Source organism: Elephantulus edwardii, unplaced genomic scaffold (assembly GCF_000299155.1).
Source record: "Elephantulus edwardii isolate Elephantulus edwardi_28Jun2011 unplaced genomic scaffold, EleEdw1.0 scaffold00211, whole genome shotgun sequence".
Lineage (NCBI taxonomy): Eukaryota > Metazoa > Chordata > Mammalia > Macroscelidea > Macroscelididae > Elephantulus > Elephantulus edwardii.
The window spans coordinates 1,284,474-1,290,842 of record NW_006399961.1 but is presented as its reverse complement, the minus strand read 5'-3'; the positions used below and the strand labels follow the sequence as shown (position 1 = coordinate 1,290,842).

Below are 6,369 nucleotides of genomic sequence, written 5' to 3'. Positions count from 1 at the left end.
AACAATGAATGAATATTAAAAACCAAAAGAAAGTATTCAGCCTTAAGAAGCCAGTCTAAGAAATGCCAGAAAGAAAATTTCTCTCCTCAAAAGTTTTCAAAGGTAGAAATCATTATGTTCTTAATGATTTTTGAATGGAGATCAGTATTAAAATTGTTAACTATAAGTTCAAACATAAAAAAAAAGTTAACTGGAGGACAGGGAAGGAAGGAATAGGGAGGAAAATGTGCAACATGAATGAATGTAAATAATTTTTAAAAAGAACAGATTGGGGGCGGGGTGGTCCCGCCCCCGGCACGTCCTCGTCGCCAGCCAGCGTCCCTCCCCTCGGCGAGAGCAGGAGAAGTGCTGTGGAGGCAAAGTTTGTGTTCCTGACCACCCCCCCCTCCTCCAACCACCACCCCGAGCCAGGTGGGCACCACAGCAGGGCCTGAGTCACCCCCATGGAAGGGAGAGGACCATACCGGATCTACGACCCAGGGGGCAGCATACCTCCAGGAGAGGCATTGAGCGCCTAGTGGAAGAGAATTCTCAGCTGAAAGAAAAAAATGCAAGGGATAAAGATGTTAGGGGAGCTTTTGGAGGAGTCCCAGATGGAAGCATAGAGACTCAGGCAGAAGGCAGAAGAACTGGTCAAGGACCATGAGATGCTCCAACCACCTTCTTCTTCCTTGGCCTCATTTGACCATCTGGCTGAACTCACAGGAAAGGACACAAAAGTCCCGGCACCACCTTCTGATCCTACGTACCCCAGTGACAAGCTGGAGCCAGTCCCCAAACCTCCATCCAGTGGTACCTCCTCTCAATTTGAAGTGGTCACCGCTGAGGAGCAGAACTCTCCACCAGGGAGTGGTGGCAGCACAAGGAGCATGCTGGAGCTGGGCCCCCTGCCCCATGAAGACAGCAACCTGAAGCTGCACTTGCAGCGGCTGGAGACAACCCTGAGTGTGTGTGCTGAGGAGCCAGGCCACAGCCAGCTCTTCACGCACCTGGGCCGCATGGCCCTGGAGTTCAACCGGCTGGCCTCCAAGGTGCATAAGAACGAGCAGCGGACCTCCATCTTGCAGACCCTGTGTGAGCAGCTTCGGAAGGAGAACGAGGTCCTGAAGGCCAAGCTGGACAAGGGCCTGGAACAAAGGGATCAGGCCTCTGAGAGGCTTCGGGAGGAAAATATGGAGCTTAAGAAGTTGTTGATGTGCAGCAGCCACAAAGAGAGTTCCCCTGGACAACCAGACACCCTACAGATGGAAGGCAATGGGAAGAAGGTGGTGGACAGCCACCAGCAGGCCAGTGTGACAGCAGGAAAGGTGCCTGAGGCAAGCGCCCTGGGCACAGCTGAGAAGAAGGTGAAGATGCTGGAGCAGCAGCGCACTGAGCTCCTTCAAGTAAACAAGCAATGGGACCAGCACTTCCGGTCCATGAAGCAACAGTATGAGCAGAAGATCACTGAGCTGCGCCAGAAGCTGGGTGATGTGCAGAAGCAGGTGACTGACCTGGAGGCTGAGCGTGAGCAGAAACAGTGAGACTTTGACCGCAAGCTCCTCCTTGCCAAGTCCAAGACTGAAATGGAAGAGACTGACAAGGAGAAGCTGACAGTGGAGGCCAAGGAACTGTGCCAGAAGATCAAGTACCTGCAGGACCAGCTGAGCCCACTCACTCGCCATCGGGAGTACCAGGAAAAGGAGATCCAGAGACTCAACAAGGCCCTGGAGGAAGCGCTGAGCATCCAGAACTCCTCATCGTCGTCACCAGCAGCAGCATTTGGGAGCCCAGAAGGAGCAGGAGCCTTAAGGAAGCAGGAGCTGGTCACTCAGAATGAATTGCTGAAACAGCAGGTGAAGATTTTTGAGGATTTCCAGAGGGAGCGTAGTGATAGAGAACGAATGAATGAGGAGAAGGAAGAGCTGAAGAAACAGGTGGAGAAACTGCAGGCCCAGGTCACCCTGTCAAATGCCCAGATAAAAGCATTCAAAGATGAGGAGAAGGTCAAAGAAGCCCTCAAACAACAGAAGAGAAAAGCGAAGTCTGCAGGAGAACGCTATCAGGTAGAACCCCACCCTGAGCACCTGTGGGGCCTACCCGTACATCTATCCACCCATGCCAGCCATGGCACCACACCACGCCTTTGAAGACTGGTCCCAGATCCGCTACCCTCCACCCCCCATGGCCATGGAGCACCCGTCACCACTCCCCAACTCACACTACTTCCATCTGCCAGAGTATGCTTGGTGTTCACCTCGTGGAGGGCTTCGGAATCAGAGCTCACAAGTGATGGACACCCCTGCAGCCGGACCTGGGAAGCCAGAGTCCACAAAAAGTGACTGAGAAAGTCCCCAGTGAGACCAGACTGTCACTTGATGCCACCTTCGTCTTGCAGAGCCGGTTGACCTCCGATAGAGTAGGGGCCTTGAGCTCCGTGCAGCCTGAGCCTCAGCTGGAATTGTTTACAGACTTGGGAAGCTCCACCCACAGAGATCTGTTTGGGTCACTGCTTTCGAAGTGAGATTTGGAAGAACTCCCTCTGGTCTCCCAAGTGGAGAGAAGAGACCTCACTGGCTTGGACCTTTAATCCTCTGTGACACCCCCAGGGAAGTCGGTCTCAAGAGTGGGGTACAGTCAAGACCCCAGTCTTTCAAACTTTCCCTAAGTGCTTCTGGCCCTCGAAATGCCACTTCCAAGTTCATGTGTGTGTTTCAGTTTTGCTTCAAGTTCTGTAGCAGGATGTTGCCCTGTACCCACTCCTTCCCTCTGTGAGGAGCTGCAGGAAGAGCTGGTTTGCCTCCAGGAGCAGAAGAGAATAACAGGATGTTCTGAAGTCAAGCCCGCTCCACCTCTGCCCGCAGTCACCTCTGCCAGTGCCACCCGCAGCCTGGGATGACGGCCACCCAGACACATCTGCCAAGGCGCCAGCCGAGAGTTAGCCTGGCCCTGGAGCTTAGCCATTGACCTCATAGCTGAAGCTGCTATGTCTGGGGGCCCAGACTGGGATGTCTGTTCCTAGGCAGCTGTTTGCAGATGTTGTTGAACATAAATACAAGTTGAAGTTAAAAAAAAAAAAAGAACAGACTGGGGAGCTCTGGTGGCCTAGTGGCAAGAAGGTGCATTGCAATCCCAGAGGTGGTGGTTGTTGTTATGTGCCGTCGAGTCGCCTGCGACTCATAGCGACCCTATGTACAACAGCCCTAAACTCCGCTCTGTCCTGTGCCAATCGCACTGTCTCTGACACTCCCATCCCAATTATCCCAGTTACTGAATCAATCCACCTCATAGAGGGCCTTCCTCTCCTGCTCCCTCCCCAAGCATAATGTCCCTCTCTAAGGACCGGTCTCTCCTCACAACATGTCCAAAGTAAGTTAGACGGAACTTCAGAATCCTTGCCTCCAAGGAGCCACCCGGTTTAACCCTTTCCAGGACAAATCTGTTTGTTTTCCTAGCAGTCCATGGTATTCTCAATACTCTTCTCCAGCACCACAGCTCAAAGGCATCAATTCTCCTTCTATCCTCCTTGGTCATTGTCCAATTCTCTGATGCATAACAAGTGATTGCGAAGACCATGGCCTGTATCAGACGCACCTTAGTCTCCAAAGAGATACCATTGCTCTTCAGCACTTTGGAGAGGTCCCTAACAGCAGACTTTCCCATAGCAATGCGCCTTTTAATTTCCTGGCTGCTGGTGCCAAGACTGTTGACTATGGAGCCAAGCAAACTAAAGCTGTGTACAATCTCAATCTCTTCACCATCCATCCTGATGCTGCCAATTGGTCCAGTGGTGAGAATCTTTGTCTTCTTGACATTGAGCCTCAATACAGTTCAAATCCACCAGATGCTCTGCTGGAAAAGGAGAGGCAATCTCCTCCTGTACCAGTCAGATCTGATTTGACGATACACACACACAAAATAATAAAATTTTTAAAAAATTTTAACAAAGAACAGATATGAGGCATTGGACACTAATGGTCAAAGACCAGATGAGCTGCAGAATGATGTCAAGTGCATCATCCATAAAGTAAGCAAAAGGTATGACAAACACAGGGAAGAAAGAAAAGTCCAAAATGGATGTTAGAAGAGACTCTGAAAATTGCACTTGGACACAAAGAGACCAAAACAAAGGAAGAAACACTTAAAGACATAAACAGATGATTTCAAAAGGCAACACAAGAAAATAAAGTATTATAATGAAATATGCAAATAGTCAAAGTTGGAAAATAAAAAAGGAAGCACACACTTGTTGTCGACCAAGACGAAGGAACAAGACGGGGTCACCAAAAAATGAGGAGGAGAAAAGAGAGCGTAAAGGCAAGGGACAGGTAATGCCAGATGGATCTTGACTGAAAGCAGAGATTACCAGAAGGATGTTTATCTGTGTTTTGTTGACTATGCAAGACATTTGACTCATTTAATTGTGCTCATGTGAAACCTATATTTAGATCAGCAGGTGGTTGTGGGAATAGAGTACGTGATTACTACCTGGTTTATAATCAGGAAAGGCATGCATCAGGGCTCTATCCTTTTTCCATACTTGTTCAGTTTATATGCTGAGCAAATCATTTAAGAACCTAGACTTTATGAAGAGGAATGTAGCATCAGGATCACCAGAATACTCATCAACAACCTGTGTTAAGCAGATGACACATTTTGCTTGTTATAAGTGAAGATGATTTAAAACACTTGCTGCAAAAGATCAAAGACTGCAGCCTTCAACATCAAGAAAAAAAAAATCACCACTGGGCCAATAGGCAGCATCCTAGATGGAGAAAAATTGAAGGTATCAACTATTTCATCTTGCTTAGATTCACAATCAACACCTTTGGTACAAGCAGTCAATACACCAAAACACACGTTGCATTGGAAAATCTGCCATCAAAGACCTTTTCAAAGCTCTATGGAGCAATGATGTTAAAGACCAATGTTCACCTGTTTCAAGTCATGGTCTTTCCAATTACTGGTTATGCAGCTAAGAGTTGGAGGAGAGAAGAATCAATGTCTTTGAGTGGTGGTGTTGGAGAAAAGTAAACAAGCGTATTTTGGAGAAGGTACAACTAGGGTGCTCCTTGAAAGTGAGGCTGGCAAAGCTCTTTCTTACATACTTTGGAAATGTTGTGCGTAGGGGCCTGTATTTGGAAAAGCACCTTATGCATGAAAATGTGGAGGATGAGAGGAAGACACTAAACAAGATGAGTTAATAGAGTGACTATGAAAATGGGCTTGAGCCTAAGAGATCTGATGTTAGTGCTAGGTTCACATCTGTTGTTCGTGTAGTGACTATGAGTCTTAAGTGACTGGATAGTGCCTAACATGAGGCTAAATGAGTTCTGAGCCAGAATGGACTTCTGGGCACACAAATAACTTTAGCTGAGAAACATGGCATATAATGGATAATAGCCAGAAATCTGGAATCATTCTGCCTGAGCTCAGATCATAATCACATTCAGTTGTCCCTGGGAAAGGTAACAAACGTATTCTTTATCTATCAAACGTTAACAAGGCCAACTACACAAGGTTCTGTGGGATGAATTGACACAGTGACTACGGCAAATGGGGTCAGGCTGGCTTCAGCTAGGGCAAGGTTTAGTTAGAACTGTGGTTAGAAGGGCCGCTATGAGTTGTGATCGACCAGAAGGCACATAATCACATACAAGGTTCGGAGGTAAGCACGTTAACAGCCTCAACACCATCGTAGCTGACCGTCCAGTGGGTTTCCTGAGGCTATAAATCGTACTGGAGGAGATTGTCCGTCTGTCTCCCGCGGAGTTGGTGGTGGATTCGAACCTCTGCGCCACTCCCTAAGAACTAAGCCACCAGAACTCCCTAAACTAAAAGAATGTATTCAAAACAATGTCTGCCACATTGCATGACTTATAAATGCTGTGAAGAATGTCACGTAGTGTAACAAGTGTGTCCTTACACAAACACACACGTCAACTTGAATGTGTCCTTGAAAAGTTTTCACATGCACACACACACGTACGTCACACGCACGTCCTGGAGAAGTTGTCACATACACACGTCAACTTGAAATCTACGGCATTGCAGATGAGATAAAGATTGGTAGAATCATTCCTACAACTGACTCAGGTTCCAAGATTTCCTTTGCCTCCACGATCTACGCAGACTGCCGTGGGAGAAGGTTAGTCCCAGAAGTTCCTTTCCGTCTTCTCCAGCGCAGGACATCACCACGTGGTTTCCGCATTCCACGCTTTCCCCGCCCCTTTCCTACTCGGCGCCTGCGGATGACGTTAAAGGGCGCCGCCGGGTCGCCGGGTCGCGCCTGCGCTCTGGCGAGGCGGAAGCCCCGCGTGCCCTCGGCTTGCCAGGCCCCTTCTCTGAACGCTCGGCGCTGCGGTGACAGGGTCTCTCGGGTGCAGCGTG

At 48.7% G+C, this 6,369-nt stretch overlaps 1 pseudogene; it reads left to right on the top strand.

The window, feature by feature from the left end:
- Nucleotides 1–443: 443 nt before the first annotated feature.
- Nucleotides 444–2,340, top strand: LOC102875061 (annotated as a pseudogene).
- The last annotated feature ends 4,029 nt before the right edge of the window (nt 2,341–6,369 follow it).